Here is a 17,689-nt window from a genome sequence, read left to right on the forward strand (position 1 = left end):
CTACATGCATTTAAAAATACAGCATGTATCATGTGAACCACAACATCCAATCAGGTTAGATAGTAACAAAATCCAACCCATAGCAACCAACTAACTCTACTCACACTTTAAAAAAAATCCATCTAAATAGACAAGAAAATGTATACATCGTCCTAGTACATACAAAGTTAAAAGTAAATGGGAAAAAATGGTAATAATAATACCTAGAAAATATTTATATTACAACCATAAAAAATATAATATTATAGCTGAGAAAAACACTTAAACTACATTTGTTACTAAGCTAAATAAACTATAATACTACAAGGGGTGCTATTAATTAATAACAACAACAATACTATAAACAAACCTATATCCAATTCCCCTTATGAATACTATAAGTGTTGAACTTTAAATCCCTTCACCTTAACAAACTCCTAAGCTTCAATAGACATTTAATGAAATAAGTATCATTGTTACCAGGATATCTGTATGCATTAAGGTGAATTTGCCAATATAACTCGAGCTCCTCTAATTTCAAAGAGGCCGTCCCTCCTCTTTCATCATGCATAACATGGTCTATAACCCTAAATTTAAATGAATGATCCTTTTCTAACGTAATGTGCTTGCCCAGTGCATTATCAAGTTTACCTTTACTAATAGCGTACTGATGTTCATACACTTGTTCACGGAACTTTAGTTCCGTCTTACCGATATAGTATACTGAACAGCACTGGCACCTCGCCAAATATACTACAAATTTAGAGTTACACTTATACCTGCTTTTTGACTTGTAGACAGTACCATTAATATCAAAGGTGCTGCCCATATCCATAAACCTACAGAATCTACAGGACTCACATTTGTACATCCCCAAATGACTAAATGTCCTAGGGTATTTGGATTCTAGCAGATTTTTCAAATTGCAACCCCCATTTAAAATTAATTTTATGCAAACTACCAGCCTTTTTGAATAAAAATGGATAATTTCTAAGTAAGTCCCAGTTCTTATACAGGATAGAGGACAACAAAGAACTAGTTACACTGAATGTTATGATTAAACTCAATGTAAAATTGGTGTGCTTCGTGGCAGCTATGTCTAAAATAGGAGCATTCCTCTGGTTCTGCTCAAAGCTAGCAGGATGGTCAATAGCACACAATATAGGTACAAAAACTCCATTGCGTCTCTTAGTTTTAACTTCTTCAATCAAAGAATCGATCAGCTTTTTAGGGTAATCATGACTCAAGAACATGCTTTTCAACAATGCACATTCCATATCAAACTCACTGTTCAAGGAAACAATTCTAGCCACCCTCACCAACGGTCTTTTAACCACCAAATGCTTCTGGTAGTAAGGGTGGCAGCTAGAAAAGTGGAGGAAGGAATTAGAATAAGTGCTTTCTCCAAACACTTTAGCTACATAACACTTCCTAACTCTATCTTTTCTAAGATTGATATCTAGGTAACAAATGTCGTCCTGATTAAAACTAAATGTGAATTTCAAAAAAGTTCATAGTATTATTAAAATAATTTACTAAGTGCATTGCTTCAGCTAAGTCCCCCTTGAGAATTATAAAATATTATCGAGGTACCTAGTGTAAAACAAAATGACCTCCTGAATTTCCTTTTTCCTGAAAACGTACTCAGTTTCCCAATAAGCCATGACCAGGTTAGCTAAACTAGCCCACACAGTGAAACCATAGCCACACCGATTTTTTCTAAGTAATATTCTTTATCAAACATAAACAGTTATTCAAAAGAATAATATCTAACAATTCAGTGACTAAATCAATTTCTGCTTGTGTTGCCCCTTTCCTACCTAACATTACTCAATTCCCTCCAAATGTGGGATCGAGGAATGCAGGTCTTTTACATCAACTGTGCGGAAACCATGGTCCATATTATATTCTAATTCACTGATTTTCTTCGAAAAGAACCACAAATTCTTACATACCTGGTTTTCTCCAATCAAATATTTTTTCAGGATTGAGTCAACTATTTTTGCACAAGGATAGGTAACTGAATTGTGATCACTGACAAGGGGTTTCATTGGGGGGTTGTAAAGATCCTTACAGATTTTCGGGATGCCAAAAAGTACTACTGTTCTAGGAAATGAAAAACACATATAATTACACTTTTCCACATCTATTCTGGCATCCAAAAACAGGTAGTTGATGTGGCTTTTAATCCACTGATAAGCTACATTCAAACTCATTTAAAGAAGCGGGTTGGTAGGCTTCAGTGGCCAAGATTTCCTTCATACGAGCCACATAGTCCCAATGGTCCATAACAGTTAACCCACCCCCCTCATCGGGTTTACATACCCTAATATTCGAAAATCTCAACAAATTTAGGGCATTCCACTCTAATTTGTCTATTGAAGCTTAGGAGTTTGTTAAGGTGAAGAGATTTAAAGTTCAGCACTTATAGTATTCATAAGGGGTACTGGATATAGGTTTGTTTATACTGTTGTTATTATTAATTAATAGCACCCCTTCTAGTATTATAGTTTATTTAGCTTAGTAACAAACATGTAGTTTAAGTGTTTTTCTCGGCTATAATGTTATATTTTTTATGGCTATAATATAAATATTTTCTAGGCATTATAATTATTACCATTTTTCCCCATTTACTTTTAACTTTGTATGTACTAGGACGATGTATATATTTTCTTGCCTATTTAGATGGCTTCTTTAAGTGTGAGTAGAGTTTAGTTGGTTGCTATGGGTGGGATTTTGTTACTATGTATCTTGATTGGATGTGGTTGTTCACACGATACAGGCTGTATTTTTAAATGTATGTAGTTTTTGTAAACTTTTACCTGAAGAAGTCTGTGCATTTTGCCAAACGAAAAGTGCTTAATTAAATCAGTTTAACGCACTTGGTCTGCATCTCCGGGCACTGTTTTATGTTTTACACTAGACATCTACTGAACAGCATATATGGGAAAACTTACAGAAGCCTCACAAGTGCTGAAAGCACCATCCTTAAAGCCACTTTGATAGGGTGGCACTATTTGTATTATGAAACCTGACAAAAGGTGGTGGTGGGGGGTGTTTTTATGGATGCTGATGAATACGTTAATGGCAAGAGCCTGATGCTTAACAGTGATGATTTTTATAAACAAGTGTCAACAAATGAACTGAAAGTGGTCTAGAGTAAAATAGATTTGTGGCTGTATGATTTAAGATTAAATGAAGTTACTTAGCATTCCAGATACCAGTTCTTACAGGTGTCCGAATGGAGAGATGATAAGTCAGCAAGTAAAAGAGAGTATTATTGCTGAACTTGAATTGATCCTCAAGTCTTGGTGAGCATCTTCATGAGGTGGACCCTGTTTTTCACAAAATCTCACCAAGCTGACACTGATATATAGACTGTATTTATATAGCATATATAAATGTAGGTATGACAGAAGTAAGTTAAAATTAAAAAAAAGAGCTGGGTGCACAAAATCCACAATAAAAAAGTGCCCAATCCTGGTAGGTGCACTGGTGCCAGGACTGGAAAAGATGACAGTGTAGAATCCTCAAAATACGGAACCATTCCTACAATGGGGCCAGGCCAGGCCTAGGGGGAGTATGGCCCCCCTGTTGTAGAAGGAAGTAATAGTCCACAAAAACTGACAGGCCAAAAAACAGCCATAAAGATGACAGAGTGGACTACTAAGGATAAGAAAGACATTATGTATTGTTATTATTATGGAAAAAACACAGAATTTCCAGACACAAGATATACAAAATGACTGAGAGAGAAATTTGAGGAAAGAAAATATACTTCCACAAGAAAAACTGTCAGAAGCATCAAATAAAAATTTGTACTCATTAATATAACAGATTTGTGAAAAACAGTATATAGTTCAAGAAACTTTGATCTGTTTGGAAAAAGAAGCATCTGAGGAAGTGCGGAAATATGAACAACAAAACCTAGACGTTTTTGAAAATTATAAAAAAGAAATACGGACATAGGAAAGAAAGAGAGATTTGATATGGTGCAATTTTTATGGAAAGGAGAAAGACAAATTAATCAATATAAAGAAGGCAGCCCCAAATATATTTGAAGAGAAATACAGGCAAAGGCATCCAGATATGGAAAATGTCACAATAAAAAAATAATATCACAAAGAGGGAATGCACAAACGAAGATTAGTAAAGTGGAAGTTAAAAAATAGAAGTTGAAGTTATGGAGTGCCTGCTAAGTGAAGGATTTGGTGTACAACATCTAACACAGGAGAGAGATCCCAAAGTAAGGAGAAGTAGGAAGATCAGGAGACATCTGAAGAAGAAACATGGACATGGGAAAGAGAAAAGAGATTTAATATGGTGTAATATTTATGCAAAGGAGAAAGCAAAACTAACCAATACAAAAAGAACAGCACCAAAGATATTTGAAGAGAAATATAGGCAAAGGAATTTGGACATGGAAAACTTTACAATACAAAAAATAAGAAGACAAAGAGGAAAAGTAGAAAGGAGATTAGTAATGGAGAAGTAAAAAAAAAAAACAGAAACTGAGGTTATGGAGTACCTGCGAAGTAAAGCATTCAGTGTAGAAAGTCTAATTCAGAAAGTACCACAACAGGATAGAGCAACGAATATCCAAATTAAGGGGGAACCAGTGGAACAGGAAGCAACTGGTCACGTGCCGTACAAAGACATTTTGGAGCCTTCCAGTATAAATGTTCACTTGCAGCTGGACAGCAAGGGAAGTAACAGGAAACTGTGGAAACTCTGATGCAGTCAATGTTAAGGAGTGGTAGGCCAGTGAGTTCCCATATGACAAAGCAAAGGATGGCACAGGATGAAATTGAAGAGAATGTGTCACAGGAAAATGCTATAGAACTTTCTATAGAAAGTTTGCAGGAAATGGAAAACAAAGGATGTGCCCTCAGTTTAGAAGAAAATGAGCTAAGAGAAGAGTTGCTTGATTTAATAGACAAAGAGACACATATTAAGATCAATGAAAGAAATAGACTGCAGAAGGTCAATAAAACCCAAAAGGTCAGAAGTTTGATAAAACAAATGAACACAGTAATTAGTACTGTCCACAGAGATTCATGCGATATAACAGAAGTAAAGAGGATATATTACTGTGCAGCTAAATTAATAACTGATAAAGTTCTACCACAAGAACACAGGGTAGTGAGGGAAACGAAGGGGAGAAATCATATAACATCATGGAAGTATCGAACAGAGAAAACTATAAAGCAATTAAGACAAGAAATCTCACTGTTAGACGAATATAGAAGAGGGAACAGATTAACAAAAATACTAAGAAACATAGACGTGATAAAAGCAATGTGCAGTATTAGAACAGACGGGGATCTATCATGCACTATTGTAAATAGTATTTTGGCTTTTCCCGGTTAGGGGTTGCCACAGCGGAACTCCGGTCAGCTCATGATTGGCAGTGGATTTTTACAGTGCCGAGTTGCCAGCCCGACGCCCAACCTTCAACAAAGGCATGCCCATTCAGGCTCGCACCTACCTACATGTCTTTAGCGTCACTCGACTGCGGGGACGACATGCAGACTCCACACAGAAGGCGCTCCAGCCGTGAATCGAATGGGAGAACCTCTTGCTGTGAGGCGACAATGTTAACCGCTGCACCACCGCGGTCCTGTCATACACTATTGTAAATAAACTAAAAATCTCAGCACAGGTGGAAAAACTTAGAAGATATGCAGATAAATATAAAGGAAAAGTAAAAAATAAACAATTTATTGAAGACACAAAAAAGTTTTATAGAGAATTGGGAAACAAGGTAAAAGGAACTGAAAGACTGCCAAGAAAAGAAAAAAATAGATACATTTTGGAGAAGTATCTAAGAAGTTCCTGTGGAACACAACAAAGACACTAAATGGATAGAAGAAGTAAAAGAAAGAATAAAAAGTTTAAAGGTACAGGATATGAAATTGGATGAAGTAACAGCCAGAGAGATTGAAGCAAAGTTAAGAAAAACCTCTAATTGGAGAACCCCAGGTCCAAATGCAGTACCTAACTTTTGGTTAAAGGTAGTAACATCTTTGCATGAAGGTATAGCCATGAGTAAGAACTATTTATATGCGCACCCAGAACAGACACCAACCTGGCTAACAACAGGAAAAAACAGTGCTCCTACTTAAGAGTGAACCTGCAATCTACCCTTAAAATTATAGACTAATAACTTGCCTTCTGATGATGTATAAACTCTACATGGGAATTGATGCTGACAGAGTTTATAGTCATTTAGAAGAAAAATCAATTATGGCAACAGAACAAAAGGGCAATAAAAGAAAGTCATATGGAACAAAGGATCAGTTGTTGTTAAATAAAGTCATAGTGGAGAACTGTAAAAAGGGGAAGAATCTAAGTATGGCATGGATTGCCTACAAAAAAAGCATTCGATAGTGCCCTACATTCATGGATAAAAAGAGTACTTAAAAATGTATAAGATACACCCTATACTGCGCGACTAAATTACAGTAACCATGAAACAGTGGCAGACCACTTTGCAATTAAGCCATGATAAAGGACAAATTATTATTCCAGGGATAAAAATTCAAAAAGGGATATTCCAGGGTGACTCACTGCTGCTATTCTGTCTTGCCCTTAACCCATTAAGCTGTCTACTTAACAGCTTAAACCATGGCTATAATTTGGCTCGTAGAAAACAACAAAGTATAAAGACTTCTCTTTGTCAATCATTGAAAACTGTACAGCTCATCAGATGAGGAAATGAAAGTACAACTGCAAGTTGTCAAAACTTTTTCAGATGATATAAGAATGTCATTCGGTCTTGATAACTGTGCAAAAGCAATCTTTAAAGCAGGAAAACTGCAGCACCAGGAAAACATCAGTTTGGGACAAGAATGAGATATAAAAGAACTTGAGCAAGAGGGAGTGTATAAATATTTGGAAATTGATGAAGGATTAACAATAAAACATGAACAAATGTGAATAAAACTTAGTAAGGAATACTTTAGAAGACTTAAATTAATCCTGAAAACAACGCTGACATCTAGGAACAAAATCCAAACTATAAACCAATTTGCTTTTCCTGTCCTAACTTACAGTTTTGGAGTGACTGACTGGCTCCAAAACATGCTGGATAGATTAGACAGAAAAACAAGAAAGATGTTTCATGCTCACCAATTTATTTATAAAAATCAGTCCATACCAAGATTATATATTCCCCATTCTGAAGGAGGGATGGGCCTCCTTGAAACTGATTACATGTATAGATCTGCAATTGTGGGACTCTACACACATCTGCTGACCTGGGTCTATATCACATCGTTGAACTCTTAAAAGTTTGAACGTCATATGGTCGACACCATATGATCGAACTTTTAAAAGTTCGAAAGTTTCAACGGAGATCTCTGTACAGTGCGGAATAGGAAGATTTCCCTTATCTGCACTGTAGTGTGATCTCGGAGTTGGTATAATTAAAGAGCGGGGGGGGGGGGTTCAGGTAGTTTTTTTCTTTGGTTTATTTTTTTTTTTTATTACATTTTCGAACTTTTGAAAATTCGATCATATGGTGTTGATCATATGACGTTCAAACTTTTAAAAGTTTGATTACGTAATATAGATGCGCTGACCTCACAAGAACCAAATGCAGTGAACATTTTGAAACATAAGGAGAATAAATCTAAGATGACTTCTCTGCTTAATCTAGCAGAAGCATACCAGTTTCAAGCGTGAATGCAAATCAAACCAGAAGTAGATAAAAATCAGGCAGCAACTGAATGTGTCAAAAAAACAAAATAAAGAATATAAGGTGAAGGACCAGATGAGAAAGCAAGAAATGTGGAAAATGCATAAATACAGTTGCAAGTATAAAAAACTTCTGGAAGAACCACATGTTGATCAGGATCTAACACAGGAATGGTTAAGGAGAGGTGAATTTAAACCAAGAGATGAAAGGTTAATATTGGCAGCCCAAGAAAGTGGCTTACATACACGCTGGTTTACAAAGTCCATTGAACATGTGGGAGAAACAGACAAATGCAGGTTTAGTAAAACCAAACTGGAAACAGTCGGACACCTCATTGCTGGTTTGACATACTAATGGCAGAAGGACTGTATACTGAAAGGCATAATAATGTGGCAAGACTGTTGCACTGGGGATTGCGCAAACATTATGGTATTGAAGTGGCTGAAAAACACTGGAAACATGAGCCACAAAGCATCACAGAAAATGATGAAGTTTACATCACATGGGACCACCCATTGTGAATAGTTCAAAAGATAGATGCTAGAAAACCAGATATAGTGGTCCATGAAAAAAAGACAAAAGTAGCATTGATCACTGAAATCACCACACCCAGTGACCACAGTGTCTTGCATACAGAGAGACACAAAGTCATAAAATATCAGGATCTGCAGGCAGAAACGAGAGCAATGTGGAAGAAAGATGCCCAGACAGTTCCAACAGTAGTAGGAACAATGGGTCTTATAAAAAAAGAATCTACAATCATATTTAGATATGTTACCAGTACATGTAACCCCCATATGAACTGTAGAAGGAGTTATTACTTTGCACATTGCGGATACTACGAAGAGCACTTTTGGCTGACATCAAAGATTGAAGCAATACTAATTTTGTGAACTTTCATAGTACTTTGACTTAGGAATGGGGTCCATTCCTGTCATGGTATTAGAAACCCAAAAGATTGGGAGAAATTAAAAAAGTTAAAAATCCAATACACCTCATACATTTATGATTCGGAAAACCTATAAGATCCCAAGAAACCACCATTCAGACCTATAATTTCAGCTAAGGGGAGCAAAGCTGAGACACTGGCAGTGTTGGTGGATAGAAAAATGAAAGGTATTTTACATCTTTTCCCTAACATCCTTTGGGACTCAGGCACCTCCTAATCTTAATGCACACTGCAAAGACTGACTCTGGAAATTTGTTTATCACAGCTGATTTAAAGACCCTGTATAGGGTTCTCCCCCATAGTATAGGTCTAGCTTGGTTTAAGGACATGCTTTATAAAAAAATCACAAATTTTGCAGGGAAAGGATGTTGATTTAATCTATGACTATCTGGAAATAGTTCTTGAAAATAACTCCTTTTTAGTCAAGGGTAAGTTAGTTAAACAGGTATCATGAGTGGCTTTGGCAGCCGCTTCAACTCCGATTTTTGCCACCCTCATCCTTTACAAATGAGAAATGGAGGCAGTTTTATTTTATTCTCAGAAATGGGTAGCTTCATTAAACTATATGTACGATTTTTTAATGACATTTTTATTGCATGGTCTGGTACTTTAAACACATCTGCCACTTTTTTAATGTTCACATATACTTTTTCTTGATATCTTACTAATTTTTTGAATGTGAAACTTAGCAAAAGTAAAAATGAAAGAGGAACATTATCCAATGTGTACAGAAAAAAAGTCTTATAGCAACTCATATCTGCATTTCACTAGTATTCAACCCTCTCTGGATGAAATGGAATGTAGTGAAAGGACAGTTTGTAAGGATTTCCAAGAAAATATGAAAAGATGATGAGTTTATCAAGGAGTGCAATTTTTGAAAAATATGTTTGTAACACAGGTGGGTCCCACAAGTTTAAGGATGCTACCTTTGCATTAATCCATTAACTGACAAATAAGCTATAGCCCCTGCATAATAAAAGCACACCCCTTGCCTGAGGGGAGCCACACCCCTTTAAGCAAGCCACACCTAGAGGCACCAATTTTCAAATGCTATGTACAGTGAGTACTTGGGCAGCTTCAGGTGATATGGAGCACTAAGCAAAGTGTTCCATGGGACTCAACACCCTGCTACCTATCATCGTGGCACATGTCCCGGTGCTCTCATGTTTTTCCTCCCATCCTTGCTTCCTTATACTATCCAGACTACTTTTGTTTTCTAAAACTTGTCTTGTTAATTTTTTGTTACATACTATCAACACAAATTCATTAGCCAAGAATCTACTGTAATAACTGTATAGAAAAGAATTTAATTAAGTTGGTGGTCTGGTGTCCAGCAGCTCCCAGAAGCTATTGGAATTTAAGTTCTTTCTGGTGTATTTTAGTGCTTTTTTCCCAACCTTTGCTCCACTGACTGGACTGAACAAAAATCATGACTAAGGAAAGAAACCGTTTTTTTTTTTTTGCTTTAAAGAAAGAAATAAAGTTATGTCCATGGCTTAATATTCAAGGCCTATGACACAGTAGTTAACAATAAACAGAGTAATATTTACCCATAAACTGAAAAGAAAAAGCTTTGCAAGGGCACATAAGTCATATCTGGGATGACTGCCTTCATCATTGCCCCAAATAAAACATTTTTGTGTATCGCCTTTGTTGTTAAATTGGGATGAACATGATAAGACAAATGGCCATAGTCCTATATTTCAAATTACTGTTGTCACAGCATGCCTCCTCAGCCCTAACCCCAAAAGACAGTCATGTTCTATGTATACTTTTGGTGACAATTTATGATGAAAGCTTGAAAATAGAGCACAACAACGTATTTCAACCTAGTGCAGTCATCTGAACATATGGAACATGCCTCTTTTTCCTTACTCCCATAACATCATCATATGTATACATCTGATTTTGATTGTAAAAAAGTACTCACATTAATACATTCCAACTTGTTGTTCCTACTCAGTACACTGACCTTAGATAAGCTACAGTGACATTCTTTGTAAAACTCTGGGGTATGAATAATTACCACACTGCTCTAGCCAACACACAAGCTAGACTGGCCTTTTGTGCACACCTTTGAAGTTTTATTGGGCAGACAATTAAAGAAATAATGATCACAGAATCCCTAGCCCCACACTAACTATGAGAGTCTGTGTCCACCCTGTGCAGGACTAGTTTTAGATTAAGTAGCGCCCTATGCAATAGACCCTACTAGGCCACTTATACATCCAGGAATGGAAGGCTCTAGAAGCTCTGACAGTCTAGATGTTCTGTGATGCATTTCATGCTTTATTTTTTTTCACTACGCATATTTATGTATCCGCCTACCAATATTACTTTTTCACACACACATGGACATGCATGCACACACAGACACAAAACACATGTGGACATGCGTGTATACACACACACACAGACACACACACACACACACACACACACACACAGCATGCTTTCTATTAGCAAACTGGAAGGCATCAATTCACCTGCGGCATGCATTTGGGGTATTGGAGGAAATGAGATCACCTGAATAAAACCCACTCAGAGACAGGGAGGACATACAGACTCCTTATACATTCAGCCGCAGTTAGGAACTCAGAAAGAAAAACACTGTGAAATGGAAACATTACTCACTATGCCAGTGTACCAGAAATGTGTTTCTTTCCCAAACATCCTACCCAGACCACCAAAGATAGCTACTTATGTTGTGCAATGCTGATATTTCACTGTGACAGAAAGTGAAAGACATTATGGCCAACATGGTACTCTTATTACACTTGTATACATTTCATCCCCTACACACACACACACACACACACACACACACACACACACACACACACACACACACACACACACACACACACATAAGTCACAACAATAATTGTGCTTACACATTTGTTTGCAGATATATAGTACTGCACTTTATTTTTCTTCACTGAATATTAATTGAATTGAACATTGTGGGCTCTGTGTCTCTACAGTTAATAGTTCCCCACCCTCCCTCCCTGCTCTTGTTTTGGTGTTAATCTTGGTGGCTTTGAAATTGCCCACCCCTCTTGTAAATTTGTATTTGGATACTCCTTCTGGGCCCATCTCATTTGCTCACTCAACTGAGTGCAGTGAGATCATATTCTGATTTCAGGCACTCCTACTAGCCCTATCTCTTCAGCTGTATCCACTGTGTACAAAGAGAGCATTTGGGAAGGACAACCCCTGTAGCCTCTTAATCCTGCTCTGTTCCCTCCCTCAAAAAAAAAAAAAAAAAATATATATATATATATATATATATATATATATATATATAAAATATATACTTTATTCAGCTGATCTTACTGTAGCTGTCTTAGTTTGCTGTTCTGTGTGCTGTTATCTGTTCAGTTGCTCTTACTCTGCACTTATTACTGCTTGTTAGTAGTCTTCTAATTTACTGCTTTCTGCACTTGTTTTTAGTCAATTGTTAATTTAATTGCATTTATTTAAACTGTATTTGCCATAATATTGCTACACACTCAAGTGTGCTAGCCTGCACTGCATATGAATTGTATTTACTGCTGTTTTGAGCTGCTTTTCTGTAAAAAAAAAAATAAATAAATATATATATATATATATATATATATATATATATATATATATATAATAAGCTAGTTTCCTGCCTTTCCTGTAACTAGTCTAGTCCAGGTACAGATTTGCTGTATCCAGGACTGTTTGTAAGCTTCTGAGCCCCCCAAGCCTTTCCGTGTTGGAGGGAAGCCTTCGAGCTTACCAGTGGGAGTGGTAAGTACTAGGTAGCCTATCTACCACAAGAGGAGTGTTTTTTGGCCCAGAAATTGTAGTTTATTGACCATTTGGGCTGTTTTTCCATCTCTTTCAACTTTCTGGTTTAAAAGTTCACATCTGCGCTTGTCTCCAACCTTTCCTGCAACTAATTTAGTCCAGATACAGATCTGCTGTATCCAGGACTGTTTGTAAGCTTCTGAGCAGTGCCAAAGTCTGCTCTTCAATTTTTCCCTAAGATCTGCTAGTCCTTGCCTCTCCTGCACTTTTACTAGCTTGTTAGTTTAGCACTTTACCAGACTTCTTGTAGCAATTATTGTAGTACACAAAAGTGCTACCAGCACTAAATGTTCTACAAGGAAACAGCTCCAGTACTTATTAATGCCCACCCTTCCAGGCATGTCTAAAGGTCAGTTCCCTGTGCTTTCTCCTATTAACCTGGTGAACTTGGGCATCCTGAGGCAATGTAGCAACTGCCTCATGTACACTGACAACTGTCTCCTCTTACCCCCCAACACTCAGACTTGTGAGAGATGCACTTGTATATCCAAATTGGAAGCCACGCGCTCTCCAGCCAAGACCAGAATAGTTGGTCAAGAGGAGAAGGTCAGCACTTGCACCACAGCACATGGAACACATAGCCCTCCAGAGCACACACCAGCATTGCTTTCACATAAAAACACAAACCACACACCCACCTTCGCAGAGGCTCTCAATAAAAAATCTAACCACACAGCAGAGACCACCAAGGCTGAAATGCACTCGACCACCACAACACAACACTAATCACAAGACACATAACTCTCCTAAACAGTACCACCACAACACAACACTAATCACAAGACACATAACTCTCCTAAACAGTGTGCCACTCAACCAAAGCCCCTGAGGCAAAACAGCATGCCCAACACACTAGTCATAGATGACTCAATAGTGAAGCATACTGATGTCCCATTCACTAGGTTGAATAAGGAGAAAGTAACAGTCAGCTGCCTGTCAGGCACCAGGATCCACCACATAATGCACGCACTCAGGTCCCTCAACAACAGGTACAAATATGACTCTGTCATTTTACATGTGGGTGTGAATGACCTGAGACGTACATCCCTGGACTACATGAAAAGAGACATGGAGGAGCTCTCAGATTATGTAGCCCAGGCGGGTATGACCCTAGCCCTGAGCAGCATCTTATCATCACCCAGAATGATACCACAGTACAAGCAGAAAATGATTGATTTCAACAACTGGCTAAGTTTCTGGTGTCATTCTAAGGGGATCCAGTATATGTATGCCTGGGATGACATGATTGACAGACCTCGATGCTTTGCCAGAGATGGCCTGCATCTGTCACTCCTGGGCTTCAGGATACTGGCCAAGGCTCTTGCCAACCCTATAGTGCCTTTTTTAGGCAGTGTTCCAAAGACCAAATTACCACCGTAACAGCTACAAACAAATACAATTTGAGGGTCATGCTGCTCAATGCTAGAAGTCTAAATCTCAAAATGCACTCGTTCGAAAAACTTCCTAAAATGGAGAACATCGACATTTGTGCTGTAACAGAGACCGGGTTCAAGGCAGCAGAAAGCACCCCTGCACTACCAGGCTACAACTCATTCTACACCTTTCGGTTGCAGAACTTGGACTGAAACTCCAAAGGCGTTGGTGTTTCCATATTCATAAAGGATGTGCACACCTCCAGACTGGTAGCCCAACATAACGCATCTGAGATACGTCAGGTGCAGCTAACATTGGGTAAGACAGCAATTCAGGTCGTAGCCTGCTATAGGTCCCCAACCATGTTCCAAAATTCACACTCCACATTCCTAACCACCCTGGAGAATATTAGGGTCCAACCTAACAGTGTCATACTGGGTGACTTAAACTACCCCTCCATTAACTGGGAAAACTACTCATGTACTAATACACTTGCCCAACGCTTTCTGGAGTTCATTAATTCCAATGTCCTGGACCAGCTCGTTCTTACCCCTACAACAGGTAGCAACATCCTTGACCCGGTCATTACTAACATGGGCGACCGTTGCTCTACATCAGTAGTCAACTCCTCCCTGGTTAGATCCGATCACAAGCTAATCACCTTGGAAATTTGCATACCCCCCCCAACAAAGGCCACCACCATGAAAAACTTCTTCAAAGCTAACTTTGGCCTTCTAAAAACAGAAGTGGCTAACTTCACGGCACCCATGCAAATGGAGAATAGTTGCATGACCACCAAATAATACACCAATGCACTGTACGAACACGTACAAAAATGCATGGATCTCACCATACACAATAGAACTAAGACACTCTCCTCAAAAAAAAGGAAGCAAATCTGGTGGTCCCCTGCCATAAACAAACTCTACAACAGAAGGAGGAAACTGATGCGGACTAAGGTGGGGCACTACCCAGATTTGCTCTAAGCTACTGCACAATGGTACCTCCTATACCGAGCCAACAGATATTGCAAATATACTGGCAGACAGATTCAGTGCTAACTTTACCCCCCCCCCCACAAAGGACCCCCCCCCCCCAGGCACCCAGTATTACTGCTGCACAGATTAAAACAGCACTGTCCAAGGCCAAGAATACAGCTTCTATTGGAACTGACAGTATCCCTGGCTGTGTTCTACATGAACTACAGAGTGAAATGGCACCTCACGTGTGTGCCCTGTTCACTCACAGCCTCACCTCAGGCTTTGTCTCTATCGAATGGCACACTGCTACAGTCATCCCTCTCCACAAAGGAGGACCAACTACAGACCCCGGGAACTATCGCCCCATTAGCCTGACGAGTCTGATATGCAAAGCTATGGAATGCATCATCATGGACCTAATAAACAAGGATATACGGAATCTCCAAACTCTGTATCCTACACAGTTTGGTTTTGTGAAGGGTAGATCATGCCTGCTCAACTTGGTCGACTTCTTTGAGTCAGTTACCAGAGCTGTGGATGAAGGTAAGGTGGTTCATACAGCCTACCTTGATCTGGCCAAGGCCTTTGATACCACTCCCCACTCAGGAATCATAGAAAAACTCACTAAGCTAGGCATCAACCCCTATATCAATAGGTGGGTTGCAACCTGGCTCACAGATAGAATACGCAGTGTGAAAGTAGCTGACTCCAAGTCAGACTGCCGACCTGTTACGAGTGGAGTCCCACAAGGTTTGGTCCTGGGTCCTCTCCTGTTTGGTATCTACTTCTCTGAAGTCCAGGCCAACACGAAGGGACTCTGGCTGACAAAGTTCGCAGATGATTGCAAGTTAGGAGCTATTATTAACTCTCCAAGTGATGTTGACATCCTACAGAAAGGCATCAATGAGACCAATGACTGGTGTCAGAACTATGGCCTTAAGCTCAATGCCAAAAATATGTCTTTATCCCCTTTGGGAAAAAAACAGTTCTCTTGAATTACCACATTGATGGTAGTCCACTGAACACCGAAGGCGTTATAAGAGATCTGGGAACACAGGTTGACAGCAAACTCTCTTTTGACCACCACATTGCCACTGTGGTCAGAAAGTCCTTCTATGTGGCACATCTTATTATTAAGGGTTTTGCATCCAGGAAGAAAGAGGTCATTGTCTCCCTCTACTCTTCCCTCATTAGACCAATCATCAAGTACAATGCCCCTTTTGGCATGTACCTCACTAGATACCTGCAACAACTGGAGAGGCCACAAAAGTACCTCACAAAGAGGATCCTAGGCCTTAAATACTTGTCCTATATGGACAGACTCAAAAAACTCCAACTATTCTCTGTCTTATATCGCCTACTTAGAGGCGATCTCTGCTTGACTTACAAAGCCATGTCTGACCCTGCTCTGTTAGAATTGCTACATCTAAAGAAATCCCAATCCCGCACCACATGCTCCAGAGACCTCAACCTCATTATCACAATCAACAGAACATGCTGGAGGGACAGGTTCATAACCCGGAGACTGCTCATGCTATGGAATAGACTTCCCATACTTGTCAAGCAGAGCACCTCACTGGCCCTCTTCAAGAGAAATCTTGATGAGTGGATGGGAAATAGAAAATTCACCCTGGGGATCACTCCAGTGACTCTACTACACAGAGGCACTAGGAACTAAGGTTGGGTGGCACAATGCCAGGGTAATTCTATGGGCTAGGCTTGTATAGGCTCCAGGGCCATTAGCCTAGTACACACCTATGAACCTATGAACCATAACTGGATTTTCTGACAAAGCCCTGATTTTCCTGAGTGTCTGTACAATTTCTGGAGAGGTGGTAACTCTACACTATTTGGTGGATGATATCACATAGGTGCATACTAGGAAACTTACTGATTTTGTACTTAAATTTTGTGTGGCATGAGCAGCACAAATAATGAAAGCACAGGGTCAGAATACTCTATGGTAGTTTGCCTAGGATTTTCTACTGATGTGAAGGCAATACAAAATATTACAGGATCATTGGAAGTTACTAGGCTACTGGCCCTGAGGCCCTTACAAGCCTAGCCAAGAATTTAGCCCTTATTCTGACAAGTCAGCACCCACTGCCCCCTGTCCAGCAAGGACACAGATGGAATCCTAGGGGTGTATTTTCTGTTCCCCATCCAGTTATCCAGGATGCACTTAAAAATGTTTAACGAGATACTCTGCTTGACATGGAGAGGGAGTCTATTCCACAGAAGGGGAAGACAATGGGACACAATTCTGTCCCATCAAGAAGTTCTATTTAAGTCACAGACCAGGCTGAGGTCACATGTGCGGGTTACTCGAGTGATATTATTAGACATCAATGGCCAAGTAGAATACTGAGTGGGGATGTATGTAACAGATTAAACTTAGGAGCAATCTGTTTTTAAATCTGGGAGGAATTTCAAACAGCTTTTTGAAGCAAAGACACCCACGGTTGTATAAAAAAGTAGTGTACTTGGCATGTTTAAGTGTTGGGCATGCAAGCAATGTAGTTTATTAATGCAGGCACTTTTGTGTCTGTAGGAGACAGAAGCATAGCTGGCTCAACCAAAGCCCTGTGCTGGTACCACGAACCAGCTCCCTACTCCCTCAGCTCTTCAAATGCAAAAACACTTCATTGTAATTAGCCAATCGCTACAATGAAGTGGTAGGCTTATTACAGTTAGATGCCCCTACATGTCCAGCTCTTCCACTGAACAGCAAAAACAGCTGTTCCTTCTAGTGGATGTCCATCCCCCACCACAACCATTCAGGTCCTGTTTCTGTGCCTTGCCCCTGAACCCTCCTTCCTCGTTTTACTAAAAACAATTAATTCCTCTTTTAAACCAAACTGCTTGCCAGAA

General features: G+C 39.2%; 1 protein-coding gene across 1 annotated transcript in view; it reads right to left on the bottom strand.

Annotated features, from left to right (window-relative positions):
- Nucleotides 1-17,689, bottom strand: part of CROCC (ciliary rootlet coiled-coil, rootletin) — a 2,018,646-nt gene that overhangs the window by 480,010 nt on the left and 1,520,947 nt on the right. The gene's annotated exons all lie outside the window — the stretch shown is intronic.

Source organism: Protopterus annectens, chromosome 2.part0 (assembly GCF_019279795.1).
Source record: "Protopterus annectens isolate FY-2018-M chromosome 2.part0, PAN1.0, whole genome shotgun sequence".
Taxonomy (NCBI): Eukaryota; Metazoa; Chordata; order Ceratodontiformes; family Protopteridae; genus Protopterus; species Protopterus annectens.